Here is a 16,211-nt window from a genome sequence, read left to right on the forward strand (position 1 = left end):
TACCTCCACTATGAGGGAAAAAAAGGAAGAAAATCTACAACGGAAACTTGAATTTTGTCAGGCTCAAACTTGAAGTAATGAAAAATACTGCTGTCTAACAGTTTCCTTTTAAGACCTCACTATTTTGGATAGTATTCTATTTGTAAACTGAAAAAGTTTATCTATAGAACAACCACCATGTATTGTTTATAGCAATACCTGTGCCTGTAAAAAAATCTGAAATAGATTATTTTAAAGCAATGAGTCTTTTTCTGATTTATAATGGTGGAAGTATACTGAAATTAAGTTCTGAGTGTGTAAGAGCAGAACATAGCCTGCAGCAACTTATTACTGGCATAACTGTGAAAGGGAGCACAATTTGAGATGCAGATTCTAGGGAAGACTGCAAGAACAGCAATTTAATATTGAACAATAGGTAAAACAAACATAATAGTAATGTCCACATGTCCACTTGTAAGTACAGAACATATTACAGTAGGTACAGATGTAAGTTATCAACATTAGTGCTCAAACTAGAACTGCGTCAGTTTGCATTCAAGAAGACTGCTGAGCTGGCAGACTTACAACTTGAATCAGAACTGCAATTTCTTCCATTCATCTTAATGTGAAGGTAAAAGCAAAGTCTGAGTCCTTCCCCACAACATCTGTCTAAGTCAGAATCAGGATGTTACACACTCCTGTCATACCACCCCTCTTTTCACCTTCATGCTCTTGATATGCACCTATAACAGTCCTAAATGAAAGGACACATTAACCTTCCTAAGCAGGAGGAAAGTCAGCCAAGCCACAAGTTAGTAAGAATCTAGATGAAAATACTGAAACCACAACAAAGATTTGGAAGTATTACAAAGCATGGCAGACATTCTGATTCATTGCATTTGCTATCATAGAGTTCTTAAGGAACAGAAGTTTTTGCAGTGTTTATTATTTTTCTATTTACACCAAAAAACCCCGAATTTATTGTAAGAACAAACAATACAATACAGCATTACTAATAATTGTTCCTCTTTGACTTTTTTTTTCTGCATTAGAGGTAAATGTTCACTGTTTCCTTCCACATCCCATTTAGGTCTACAAGTACTCTAAATTTGTAACTTACATTTTTCTTTTTAACCAAAGGCTTCATAATAGAGCTAATTAGGTCTGTAGGTGCCAGTAAGGTCAGATGCCAGCACACCACAGAAGTCTAAAGTTTATTCAAATAATGACAGATTTAAGCATGAACATAATCTTGCTACACTGCAATTTTAACTCCTAAATTTGTCCATTAATAAATTAAATTCCATTCACGTTTTCTGTTAAGGTTAATATGTCAAGAAAAATATTCATCTTTGCTTTAATTGCTTCATCCAATTTCTTGCCAGGCAATCATATCATCATATCTGAAAACCTGGAAGACCCATAAAAAGGATAACAAAATCCTTTACAGACTTAAACCTTTAGCAAGTCATGAATAATGAACAGTAGATTCCTTGTATTCTGTCATCAGCTTCATCTCTTTCCATTGACAGCAGCTGTAGCAGAAAGGGCTAAATAAAACCATTTCAAAACAAGTATCTTGGCTCTTGCCAGATTTTCCATTTTCTTGTACTGAATAAAATATGACCTCGATTCTTACCACTGAATCAGGTTGCTACTCAGATAACCTGAAATAGAAAAGGCTGACAACATGGAACAAAGCATTGTTTCTGACAGAAACTCAAGCCTTTTTCCTTGATGACTTTCTACAAAGCCAAATCAATAACACTAATGTATTTTTGCACACTTCTTTGGCTTAAAAAAAAAATCAAAACAAAACATACACAAAAAAAAAAACCCCCAGTATCATTATTTCAGCTTTGAGTATAGGGTTACAAATGCCTTTTAGATTCAGCTCCCTAGCATCTAAAGCTCTCTGGTCTCAAAAATTCTATTCTGACTCTGAGAATAACTAATTTATTGCATCTAGGTTTTTTCTCTACTGAAGACAAACTCTTTTCAGGATGTTGCTTATGTTACAAGCAAAGCAAATAGACAAAGTTGTATTAAAGCCTAGAGATCCTACACTCCAAATGTTATATGACTGATCTAGAAAGCCTTAGAACAGGTTTCTCCAAACCAGGAGTTTCTAATCAGTAAGGAAGCCACCACTCTCTCCTGTACCTGGCTGGAGTTACAGCTCCAACATACCAGTAAGATCCTCCAGCAGCAGACATACCTACAGGCAGACTCCTTTCCTTTTCACTGAGTTACACTTCTAAAGCTTACTTTTTTTCCCAAGTTAAACTTAGACAGGAGAGAGGACAGGATCTAATACATGTTATTTAAATCAAATCTGCCTCTGCCTGTGGGAGCTGAATTCACCATGATACAGCTTTGTTTTCAAGCAGGCATGACTGTGTAAGCAATACAAAAAAAGTAATTTAAAAGCAGTATGTTAATTTTATACACACTAGCACAAGGTTTGCAGAAATCTTTAATGCCCCATAAGCCTGGCAGATATCTTTGTGTCCACAACACTTAATGGAAGGTGACTTGTGAGACTAGGACAACACAGCTGCTTTATAGGCTGGCTTCAAATATTCAGTAAAGCAAGGGAGAATGCAGAATGTCTTGAAATTTGCTCCCCACTGTTTAGTGGCACACACATATGAATGGGCAAGCAAAATCAGAAAACTGAGAAAAGAAATTCTTGCAAGACTTTTAGCAGACATAACCCTTACCATGGGAAATGCAAATTTGAACATGCATGAGATGCTCTAGAGCCATGAGCTAAAATTTTTCCTCTCATGACAGATCCTTCATAAACTGTAAGAAATTTAAGAAAACTTCTCTGCATTTCTCCCACATCATAGCGCATACCACTTTCCCTTAAAGCAGCAGGAATTTGCTGATATCTTGCTATCAGAGTAAAGCATCCTTGTTCTGCTAAGCAGTAAGTCACTGAGTAGCTTATTGCAATTGAATTTCACATCCAACAAGAAAAAAAGTGAAAAGGCTGAATCATAATCAATAGTAATGATAGCACAGAGAGGCAAAGCAGTGAGGGGTGAAAACATATCTTGGAAGAAATGACTGAACACTCCAATAACTGGCCATAAAAAGGCACTGTTCCAAAGGATGACCCACAAATCTGCTGCTTGGAAGAGACTTTTTCATGAGCTTCTATAACAAATTTTTATGCATAGCCTATACTGACAGATAAAATATCTTTGATGAAGAATAGTGATAAGCTTCCGCTAAACATGCCAGCTACACTATAAGTACTATAAGATCATGTTTGAGTGGGAAGAGTAGGATGTCGGAAAAATAAAGGGAGTTACCCAGCAGCATACAACATACGGAGCCTCTTTGGAGCTGTCTAGAATTTTAGTACGGGAACACATCAAACTGTTCTCTCAAAAAGCAAGAGAAAATTAATTGCAAATGCTACTGCTGAACATCTTATTTTTCTGAGTTTGAAGGAAATCAGCAGGAATAAGATTCTTGCGCTAGAAGGCCACTACCTGGTTACAACAGAACGCAAGCCTAGCCTACGTATCCCCAATAAAGGCTACAAAGAGGTGAATACCACTTAACCCAAGAAATGCTAGCTTATGTCATGTTCCACACAGCAGATTAAGTGCTGGAAGAGATGAACTCAGCTGCAAAGCCTAAAGCATCATGAAGACTTCAACAGCAGAATGCATACTGACCTATCTGCCACAATGGTGGAAGTTGGTCAGCAGAGGAAGACTGCAATAGGATTATAGACAGAGCCCATTCTTTCCTCAGTATTTTCCTAGCCATCACACATAGCTGAAAATACTTTTATCTTCAATCCAAGCTCTGTCTATCAAACTTAAAAAAAAAAATCCTTACACTATCCTAATGGGGGAAAAAAAAAAAACCAAATACACACAGAGTGAGGAACAGAGACACCAGTAGGAAAATAGTGGTCTTAGATGTTCCACCGTGACTTCTGCAGATTCTTTTTAAGGCAGCATGGCATAGCAGCCATATGCCAGCTTGGATCTTTCAACTAGAACACATGCTGTCACCTCAAAACAAAGTCTAAAATCTTGAAAGCAAGTTCCTGAAAGTCATCTGACCTAATACCCAGTTCTGTTCTGCCTATTCATCAAGAACAGGGTGTAATGCTGTGTAAAGGAGAAGCTGATGAGTATCTAGAAACAATAGTAACTTGCCTTTACTACAGAAGTAGTGCTTTCATTGAAAACAGCAGGGAAAGGTTAAATAGAGAATATCAAGCTAATGTTGGTGTGAACATATGGCCACACAAGTGGTACCCATATATAGGTTCTGACTTCCTCTAATCACAGAATAGCATTGTTTAAACTAGATTTTTTTAAAGCTTTTAATAAAAGCCAATGGATAACTAAAAGCCAATAAGTAAACACATAAAAACAAGACATAGATAATTAACTAGAAAGTGTACCACAAAGATCTAGTGATTACCAGAAGTTCAACTTAAACTTAATTTATATATTCTCATTTATAGCTCCAATTAAGGAGAAATATTTTGCACTTGAGTTAAGCACACTATATAAAGGCAGAGATATGAGTAAAGGACAGTTCACAGAATCCTGCTTGCAACTTTCTAGCTTGTGGATAAAATTAAACCTTTGACTGCCAGCCACCACGTATTGTGCTTGAACCATGCCTTACAAGGATTTTATGGCCTTTGCTACTACCCAACTTAGCTAAATCTCTGGGGCTTTCTTATTCTATCTCATTAGGTTTTAGTCTCTCATTTGACAAAGACCATTTAGACTATCAGTAAAAAAACCTACCTTTCATTCTGGACAAATTAAACCTTTGCAACTAGTTATTCAGGCATATCCCTTTTGCAAAGACTTCAAAACTCAGTTCTCTTAAAGGCTTAACATTACCATTACCAAATTTCATAAGGCACCAAGGCTCAGTGCCCTTGCTGCAAGCCTCTAAATATCCAAAGAATTTTGCTGTTAGAAACATTTGTTTTATTTCTTAAGGGAGGGAAAACAGGGCCCTCCTAAAAACATGCAAAGGACAGATCAGGTAGAACTCATACAATACTGCTCATACAATAAGCACCTTATTAATAAAACTTCACATATTTTTTAATTAAACTGTTATTATTATATATTAGCAGCTTGCCATACAACTCCAACAATTTAAGCTACTGCGTGCCTGCTAGGGTGCAGGAACACTGCTTCTTACTCTCATAGTTAGGAAGAAAAATAAAAGTGACTAAAACCAAGTGGAAAAAATCCCAAAACCAAAGCAAAGAACCCCATACACACACACAAAACAATTTACTTCCAAAACTGAAATATACCTTGAACAACATGATTTGAAAAGAAAAGCTGAACATGTAGTCAAGTATAAACATACATAGCAAATGCTGAAGAATACCAATAGCATTAAGTTACTGCCATAAACATTTCATTTTTTTTTAATAATGCAGATAGCATACTATATAGGGAAAACATTTTCTTAAGCATTGTTTGACAAAGCTGTCAATAATCACAAACATAGAAAGTAAGAGGGATATGAAGCAACTAGCAAATTATGGTTCAGAGGCTAAAGTTATTTCCTTCAATGTACCTTTAAACATCTTAAATCATGTATTAATTGCCTGTAATATTCACAAAATTGTACAGCAGTATGTCTGAAAGCTCCACCTGATGAGGAAAATGAAACCCAGAAGAAATTCCTTTAAGTCTTAGCTTCTCTCAATGTCTAATTGCAAAGTAGCATAATGTCAAGGTATAACTGAAGCAGTAAGAGGCTCCATCAGCTAGAATTCACATACCAATATTCACCCTGGCTGAAGAAAGAAAAGCTGCTAGCATGTTCAAGATACTGTGAAAACTCTAGATGGCAAGAAGAGCACATACAGCCTTCCCTAACAGACAACATGACCTACTAGGAAGGTAGCACACTCAATTACTGACAAGCTGAACTATCTGATTCATGTACAAATAAGATTTAGAGCAGGATGGATTATTATTTGAAGCTAGAAAAAAAATTGTCAAAATTCTAGCAACACTGCCAGATTTAGCAAAGGAAGACAGCTTCAGACGTCAAAGTAGTTTTAAAAGTCATTCTTGCTGTAATTCATCTGCAATCTACTGTATTAAACTCTTACAGCAGTCCTCGCTCCCTAGGGATGTGACACATTTCACCATGTGCTAAACTTTGGGTTTTGACTGTTTCCTTGGTTTCCAATACATCAGATTTATTTGCCAGACAATAAAAGTAAAACAAGCAAGTAACTATATATCTAAATTCAATCATTTGAGCTTCTGGAAAAAAGTATCTTCAGCTCTACCCTTGATAACAGTCATTGGGACCTCAATTCTACTGCTTCTGAGAAGAAAAAAGAGCACTTGCATCATTAGTTTCAATAGCTCAGTCAGTACCCTTTATAGTGAGGCAGTGACACTTAAAACAATGCTTACAAAATGTTGGTGAAAAAACCTAAGTATTTGAACAGTGCATAGAAAATGACTTACTTGGATCTCCAACTTATTAATGCTAAATGACCACAGTTGAATAAAGGATATGGGAAGATTTGTGTGAAAAATAGCAATGTGGGCAGCAGAAAATTGATGTGAAGCTCTAGATCAGAGGAGGTTGTTTCTTAGTATAAAGAGACTCAGAGTATGCTGTGATGCTCTGAGATACTGCTATAACTTAATTGCATATACAAAAAGACGCCCCAGTCAATGTTCCCAGAAAACAACTTCCTAACATTACTGAAGAATTTAAAAATTGAGCATTGAGGCTAATCTTGACATCAAAACAATACTGCTTACAGCGTACTGCTTGCTTGAAAACACTGCCTATGGACCAAGGATAGCAATCACTTCACAACTACTTTGTCAGGATTCTGTAATTAGTGTGACATTTGATAAGCAATAATTATATCCATTTTTTTCCTCTGTTAGTCAAGATGTAAGTTAAGCAAGTGTTTGGTCAACTCAAAGGAATTAAACCTTTATTCCTTCAAGTTCTGAGACAAGGGATAAGAAGCATTAGTCCTTCATATCTCCTGGAGGATTTACTTTTCCATAACAGAAGGTTAACGTTTACATATCAGCTGCCTTAATCAAGCACTACCCATATCTGTGTTTTCAAAGATTGGTATAAAGATGTTTTTAACCTGCTGTTTTAAACTGCAATGTTAAATACAATTTCCAGTCTCAAAAAGCAGATAAAAATACGTTGTTTCTATTCAACTGGGGGAAAGGGGAAGAGAGTTGCGTCAGAAGAATACCAATACTGGTATTTGTGGTACATGTACAGAGTAGATGACAGATGTTACAAATATCAGGAGTGCCATACATACAGAATAGACCAACTTTGACACGTCCAAAACAGGAACTGTCTTGACATTAAACTGTTGCTGTGACGAGCAAAAGATAAAAGACAAGAAACACAAAAGCTACCTTCCATTCACAGCATTATGTGAGCTCAATTTCTGGCAGCAATTTTGTAGTATCATATGGGTAATGTAAAAATACAAATTCATCTTTAGGCACAGTACCTTTAGTTACAAAAGTAAACACATTAGCATAGACTTCATCTGTTAGAAACCAAACTTATGGATACTCACTTTACATTCCATTCTTAGGCAAGGAAATTGTGAAATAAGAGTTCGGGTTTTGTCCGTGTGTCTACAGAGTTTCACAATTGGTTAAATTGACCATACAGGGTAAGCATTTTTTCTGTTATGTTCTTCCAAATAAAAGAGAAGAAAATAGGAAGTGTAGTCCTAAAGCTGCAAAAACTGTAAGGGAGACTCCAAAGCAGGCAAATTGCTTTGAACTAAAGAGTTTATACAACAGACACTATTATTCAAGTTATTCTTAAGTTTATAACTTGTATTTTTATTAGAGAATTTAGAGAGTAAGAGTAAATCGAGACTAAGAGTAAATCGAGACGGTCTACTGAAGTTAGTCATCTTATATCCTATATAAATAATAAATAATAAAACCTGAACAATTTGAGACCTAAAAATTACAAAAAAAAAAGTTTCAAATGCCAAGAAGGTATAGTCTTGGGACATTAATACCTTAAGAACAACAAAAACAGTCACTCAAATGTGGCAGACATTGAAAATTTGGAAATGTCTTTAAATAAATGTGAAAAAAAACCTCCAAGGTGTCTGATCATAACATTAAGGCACTCTCCTCGGCACTCTGTAGAATTGACTGCATGACTCACCAGTAGAACAGTCACAAGCACTCAGCACATGGCCTTCTGTAATTATATCCTTTACAGAAGGCTAACTTATGTTGGCGCATTTTAGTCCAATATAAAATACCCACTTCTAAACAAAATTATTCAGATCTCAAGATGAGGCATTTGTAACAGGAGAAACATAAATGAGGAGATCAGAAAGCTATGTAAAGACGACGAGTCTTTAAAATAGAGAGTTTAATCTGTGAAAGACTGTGAATAAATAACTACTATGTTAAAACAGCTTTTAAAAATAAATAATTCACTGAATGTCAGCCCCTATTGTCCATAATAACTCTATTATTCACTCACTGCCTTCACACTGTGTTAACACTTTAATGTGTACACCTTGAAGCAGAGATGCATGGCCAAAGGGAGAAACCGGCACAGATATAATGAACAAGAACACTAAATAGTTCATAATGTTCATCAACAACCACCTAAAAGCCTAGAAATGTCAACTACGCTTATCCAAAAAGCTTATTTCCTGTGAGAGTTGTCTCCAAACATAAACATAGAATCATAGAATGGTTAGGGTTGGAAGGGACCTTCAAAGGTCATCTAATCCAACCCCCCTGCAAGGAGCAGGGACACCCCCAACTAGATCAGGTTGCTCATAGCCTCATCTAGCCTCGCCTTGACCATTTCCAGGGATGGGGCATCTACAACCTCTCTGGGCAACCTGTTCCAGTGTTCTACAACTCGCATTGTAAAAAATTTTTTCCTAATATCCAATCTAAATCTACCTCCCTCTATCTTAAAACCATTACCCCTCGTCCTATCACAACAGGGCCTACTGAACAGCCTCTCCCCATCTTTCTTGTAGGCCCCCTTGAGGTACTGGAAGACCGCTATCAGGTCACCCTGGAGCCTCCTCTTCTCTAGGCTGAACAGCCCCAACTCTTTCAGTCTTTCTTCATAGGAAAGGTGCTCCAGCCCTCTGATCATCTTTGTGGCCCTCCTCTGGACCCTCTCCAACTGGTCCATGTCCTTCTTATGTTGGGGGCTCCAGAACTGGACACAGTACTCCAGGTGGGGTCTCACCAGGGCAGAGTAGAGGGGGAGAATCACCTCCCTGTTGTGGTTTTGTTAGTGAGGGGGGGCCTAAGGTGGTAGCTTCTGTAGGAAACTGCTAGAAGTCGCTCCCCTTTGTTCAGTGGACTCGGCCAGGCCTAGGGCGGACCTGCTGCTGGCCAAGGCCGAGCCGATTGGTAGCAGAATGTCCCGTGATAACGCCTCTGCGATAACGTATTTAAGAAGGGGAAAAACAGAAAAAAAGAGAGGAGAGAAGATGTGAAGAAGCTGAGCAGGGGCAGAGGCGCAGAGGAGGAGGTGCAGGCCTCACAGGTCTTGCAGGCCTCACCCTCTGGCCTCTCACCAGGCAGCCAACTGGGCCCGACTTGGTCCAGCCCGGCTGCAAGAAGCGGAAAGGAGATGAGAAGTGAATAAGATGAAAAAAGATCCTGAGAGACATCTACCAGCCTGTTGTGAGGAATGGCTGCAGACGCAAAGGTCAGTTCAGAAGGAGGGGGAGGAGTAATGCGGCTCCTGGCCAAGATTCCCCTGCAGCCTGTGGTGACGGCCATGGTGGAGCAGGTTGTCCACCTGCAGCCCATGGAGGTCCACGGAGGAGCAGAGATCCACTTGGAGCCCGTGAAGGACCCCGTACCGGGGGAGGTGGATGCCTGAAAGCAGCTGTGGCCCGTGGAGGGCCCGCTGGGACAGCTGTTCTAGAGGGACTGCACCCGTGGAAGAGATGACCCACGCCGGAGCAGTTCCACAAAGGACTGTGGCCCGTGGGAGGGAGCCCACGATGGAGCAGGGGAGGAATGTGAGGAGTTCTTCCCCCAACCATGAAGCAGCGGCATAAAACAACGTGTGATGAACTGACCGTGACCCCCATTCCCTCTTCCCCCCTGTGCCGCTCAGGAGGGGAAAGTGGTAGAGATAATGTTAAGCTTGGGAAGAGGGAGGGGTGGATGGAGGTTATCTTGTTCTCTGTCTCATTATCCTGCTATTTGTAGTAATAAATGAATAGTTTTCCCCAAGTCAGTCTGTTTTGCCCGTGACGGTAACTTTAAGGATTTCTCCCTGTCCTTATCTCAAACCTCGAGCCGTTTTTCCTTATATTTGCTCTCCCTGTTCTCTCGGAAGGTGGGGGGAGTGAGAGAGAGACTGCGTAGTCTGGTCCTGATCAGGGCTGAACTATGACACTCCCTCGACCTGCTGGCCACGCTTCTCTTGATGCAGCCCAGGATGCGGTTGGCCTTGTGGGCTGCAAGTGTGCATTGCCAGCTCATGTTGAGCTTCTCATCCACCATCGCTCCCAAGTCCTTCTCTTCAGGGCTGCTCTCGATCCATTCTCCGCCCAGCCTGTATTTGTGCCTGGGATTGCCCCAACCCATGTGCAGGACCTTGCACTTGGCCTGGTTGAACTTCATGAGGTTGGCACGGGCCCACCTCTCCAGCCTGTCAAGGTCCCTCTGGATGGCATCCCTCCCTTCCAGCGTGTCGACGGCACCACACAACTTGGTGTCGTCGGCGAACTTGCTGAGGGTGCACTCTATCCCACTGTCCATGTCGCTGACTGAGATGTTGAACAGGGCCGGGCCCAACACGGACCCCTGAGGGGCACCACTCGTGACCGGTCTTCACATGGACATTGAGCCGCTGACCACCACTATGAGTGCGGCCATCCAGCCAACTCCTTATCCACCGAGTGGTCCCTCCATCAAACCCATGCCTCTCTAGTTTAGAGAGAAGGATGTCGGGAAGGACAGTGTCAAAAGCCTTGCACAAACATATACCAAGATTACATGGTTGGCCCTTAAATCAATTAGTATTTACTTATTACAAGGAAACTTAAATAGCAGGCCAGCTTAATTTTCATTTTTATCTTAATCAGTTAAGATAATTTTTAAATTATAAACAAATGAACAGCTAGTCCCAGATTCAATATAACTTCAGTACAAACTTTTATTTTTAAACGAGCATTTAAAAATGGATATTTTGATTGGAATTTTTCTTATCTTGTATTAGTGTTAGGTAGGAGGTGTATAATCCTTCCGCCAGAATCATTTTCACAAAAATCCTGAGCCTAAGCACTTTCAGGTATGGTAGAAAGCTATCAACTAAAAGCACCCATATTAGCATTAAAACAGGAGAGCAGAAAAGGAAGAAACCAGATTCAAGTCCAACTAGACAAGAAGTCATCTGAACTTCTAGGTACATATTTCAGAGCAAAAGCTAAAAAAGGCTAAGGGCAGATTTGCCAGAAGGTATTTGTGGACTGTACCTCTCATATTGACACCTCCAGCACAGTAAGCTCATGTCATGCAGTGTAAATTGATCCCTAGTACTGTCTTGTCTCCCTCTTTAAATGGGCGTTGCACCTAGACCTGGTATCATAGAATTATTTGAGCTGGGAGGGACCACAGGAGGTCTGTAGTCAGACCTTCTACCCAAGGCAGAAGCAACTCTGATTTCTGACCAGATTGTCAGAGCTTTCTCCAGCTGGGTCTTGAAAAGCCCCATGAACAGAGATCCACAGCTGCCCTGGGCAACCTGTTCCAAAGCTCAACTGCACTGCTCCCCACTCCACATGCTGCAACCTTCTCTGTTCAAATTTACAGTAACTGTTTCTCATCAGCAGGAACCTCCAAGAAGAGCCAGACTGTTTTCTCAAGAACCTCCTTGGCAGGTATTGGAAGGTTATCACATCTCTCAAAGCCATCTCTTCTTCAGGCTAAGCAGGCCCAGTTCCTTCTAGCTTCTTCTAGTAAGTTATGTGCTCCAGCCCCTTGACCGTCTTGTGTCACCTTAGTAACAGTTTCATTTAGAAACATTAACCAGAAGCAGTTTGCTTAAAAGAACTTAACCACTTCAGACTGGGTCTTTTCATTCTTCTGCACTGAAGATTGATTTGCTAGTGCTAGTAAAAAATGAGCAAGTCACATACTCTTTTGATAAAGACAAGCGTTACATCCTATAACAAGCTAGTACCAAACTGATTCTGTTGCTCAGAGAAGGAAAATAAGACGCATCAAAAAGATCTTATCACTTTCACACAAGGAACTTCCCACCCGCTCTCCAGTACAGTAAGACCACAAGCAGGTTAAGATGTCAGAAGCACCAAGCCAACAAGTCCTAAACAGCTAGCCTATTCACTACCACTTTAAATATTACTTAAAAAGATGTTCCAAAATTAATACCTGAATGTTTAAATTAATCTTTCTCTGTAAATTATTATTCATATTAAGACATTTATTCAACACATTTGCATTAATTGTCAAAAGTTTTAACTTCAGCAAGCACTGTAAAACATCATGCCAGGGAAACAATCACAGTTAAGCACTATTATAGAGGTTTGAGCATTTTTTATGTGGAAGATATCAATAAACAGGTTTTTGTATAGCTTTTCAGATGAAGCAGATACAACATATAAAATATTATTTGAATGCCGTGATAATATATGGCTTATTGAGATTTTTGTACCAAAAACGAGAAATAGTCTCTCAGAAGTTTCCCCATACTTAAATAGGAGGAGTAATTACCTTCTGTCTGCCGGTTGAAGCTAACAGTTAAGCAGCAATTAAAATACCTATGTTTGTTCCTAGGCATATCAAAGCAGGCATCAAAGATGGATATACAATGCACGTAAGATGATAGTCAAAGGTTAACATAGTTTATAAATAACATGCTAACACTTTTATACTGTAGGTGGGCAAAAAGCATTCTACAGGTCTGCAGTTAAGTTTTCACTCATCATCTTTACTGATAAGACATAGGAAGAACTCAGTCTATGCAGAAACTTTGGCATAAATAGAACTGGAATAGCAAGAGATGTACCTGTGATGAAGCAAAAATGAAGAAGTCAAACCATTAGAAAGTTTTTAAATTAATGTTTCAAACTTTCATTCTTCAAATCCACTCTAAGATACACATAATTTTGCTTTTTTTCCTGTATCAACATCAGCTTCCAATCAGTTGGGGTAAAGATAGGGAAGAACACCTTGTTTCCTTCCTGGTAGGAGATTAACCCAGCACAGCCCGTTCTTTGTTCTTATACTCTCTTCTTTCTAAGCATGCATAACCTACTCTAGAGGAACAACAAAAAGCCAGGTACTTCAAGTTGCTGATAGGCTTCAACGAGAAGCCAGGGAAAGCCCTCTTAAAAAAAAAAAAATTAGTTTAACAGTGTTGTGCAGAAAGAAAACAATTCCTTCAGGTAGGGCAATGAAGAGAGGTGTGCTTAATCAGTGCAAGTAGAACAAACAGACTGAATAACTGCAGAGACAGTAAATAGTTGGTGAAAAGTAAAAATACTACATAAAACCTGTGAAGTGTTTTATCTTGTTTATTACTCTGCATATCTTATCCAGTTAACTCCACTCCTACAAAGACTTACTCATGTCAGCTTTAGTCAGTGAGATTATTCACAGTGCACAACATCCAGCACAAGTTTAAGGAGTTCAGAATAAAGGTCTTAAATCAAGACCTGTGTGGTTACTAAAGTATCAACAGTTAATTGCCCAAATAAACCTGAATCAGTGCCTGCGCTTCCAAAGAGGGAAGGAAAAGATTTACACCAACACAAACAACACCGCACATGCTAACTGGAATGAAAGGGAGCAACTGAAAATGCAACAAAACCATTGCATTTTTTTTCTTTAATTAAATAAAATTATCATGGAGTCAGATGACCATTCAGAAAACTGAAATACAAAACCCATTAATTTGCTATTTCGCAACTTTTGAACCTCAACCGCTAGCATTTTTCTGACAAATCAGTGCTCTCTGGCAAAGAGAAAATTTAGTTCCAACAGAATTCCTCTCTTGATAGCATAAGTAATTTCTTAAGCCAACTACAATTCTGCATTTTATCTTTTAATTGCTTTTAAAGCCTACCTGCAGTTTCAACTCTATTGTCTCCTTTAAATAAGGAATGGCAAAAGCAGAGGACAAAACTGTCGTATGCTGTTGTTCTAGTTTTTATCAAGGAGGGCTGTATATCAACCACAGTTGAACTAACCACTATCCATTCAGAAAATAAAAAGCATGACAATTCAAACATTAAATCATGCTAAAGTTACCACTGTACTGCTTCTTCAGCATGTACCTGCACAAGCCTTAAAGAGATTATCACATTTTGACAAACATCTCTGAATACTGAATAAAAAGAAGGCAAAAGTGACCCATGTTCCGGCCAGCTGGCAAATATATGAGAAGGAGGGAGTAAGAGTTGTCTTTAATTTAGAAAGTATAAGGAGTACCACAAATCACTACCCACAGAACATGCTTTAAAAAAAACCCATACAAAACAAAACCCCAGCATTCCTAACTCTTGGTATAACCAATTGCAAGAACAATCCATGCATAATCCGACTGAAGTCAGGAGAATAAAGCTTAAAAATTAGTACATTTTAGTATTACAGCTCACGTTAAATTAGATAGGGGCAATGACTGGTAGAAAAAAAGCTAGCGTGTCGCTAAGCATTTGTTTTTTGTTTTTTTTTAAACAGCAGATTGACCAGATTATCTTCACAAACAAATAAATTAGAGACTGATGATACATTTATCATCACAGTAACAATATTTTTTACTCAAATATTTACATTATCTAGGATTTCTATCAACATGGGCTTGCCACTGACTTCATTATGGCAAGCGCATGTTTAATAACTATTTTACAAATCTTGTCACTTCAGAAAGCAATTGCTCAACCAACACAGTAAAAAGACTGCATAGTAAGATAAATAGTTATTAGTTTTGTTTTCTTATATGTATTCTAAGAGCAACTCTGGCAAGACTGCAAGAGTTCTGTAAGAAGGCCAAGTAGTACAGGATCACAGGCAACTGATGTCCTGGCAATAATATGCAGGCTATTACAGAAAGCTATAAAATAGCCACCTGACAAGATGTAGCTATAGACATAACTTAAACCCACACATTATTTCTGCTTAAAAACATAACTATAGGAGAGAAAGTCAAATCGCATTTGACAAGCAAATGGCATAGGAAAAATACTAAGTATTTAAAGGATTAAGTTTTTAATCAAATAGAGCACCAAAATCTGCCAGAAAGTTCAACATATCATCTTCAAAGTTACTCAGAAGAATGAACATGTTTGAAAAATGCCTTAAGAAGCCAAAATGCCTGTTATGACAGGTGCTGCACAGGGCAGCTATAAGAAACAATCAGAAGTGCTCACTTGGAAGAACTGTTGTCAAACAGTGCTGAGAGACAGAAAATTTGTAATGCCAAATTGAATAGGAAACATGAAAAACGTCCATAAAAGACTCAAGGATTCTCATGCATTTTCAGAATTATATCTGAAAACACAAGGAGGGCTGACTCAGTTCATGATCTTGGCATACTATGTACAAGAATTTCACTGTAAAGGTTCAACATTGTAATACCATTCAGAATATAATATTTCTAGGTATTTCCTTAAAAAATGCTTTTACATTAAAAAAATATGTATAGCATATCAAATGGCCTCTGCCTCTTAAAATTTGACAAATGCATTAGAATTTACTTTCAAGTAAAGTTGGCCCTGTGCACTCAGAGTAATAGCTATAATTCCTAAGGCATTTTCATGTAATCTGGCAATTTTATTTAAATAAATAATGAGAAATGTTCTTACATTGATTAACAGCATATAAAAAACGACTGCCACATCATTTCAATTTTTGAATGGAACTGTAATTTATGCATTACAACAACATGAATAAAAGGATTAAAAATAATAAAGCCTCACAGTTTAGACAAACCACTAACTACTGCCTTCAAGTGCACACATCTGGCCAGGAAGATGGTCCTTTACTATAGACTGCAAAGAATTCTGCATGCCAAAAAGTACGACATTTTAAGACCATTACCTAGGTCTGTTATTTAAACATGAGCTAGAAGAAAAAAAAACTACAAGAGGGATAGACATTCCAGTTTTGAGGCCAGAAAGAATTGTGATAATCATCTGGACTAGTTTCCTAAATGCTGCAGAC

General features: G+C 38.6%; 1 protein-coding gene across 4 annotated transcripts in view; it reads right to left on the reverse strand.

The window, feature by feature from the left end:
* MARCHF5 (membrane associated ring-CH-type finger 5) overlaps nucleotides 1–16,211 on the reverse strand; it is a 40,847-nt gene that overhangs the window by 21,557 nt on the left and 3,079 nt on the right. The window lies entirely within an intron of this gene.

The sequence above is a fragment of the Chlamydotis macqueenii genome, chromosome 7 (genome assembly GCF_036417535.1).
Source record: "Chlamydotis macqueenii isolate bChlMac1 chromosome 7, bChlMac1.mat, whole genome shotgun sequence".
Classification (NCBI taxonomy): Eukaryota; Metazoa; Chordata; class Aves; order Otidiformes; family Otididae; genus Chlamydotis; species Chlamydotis macqueenii.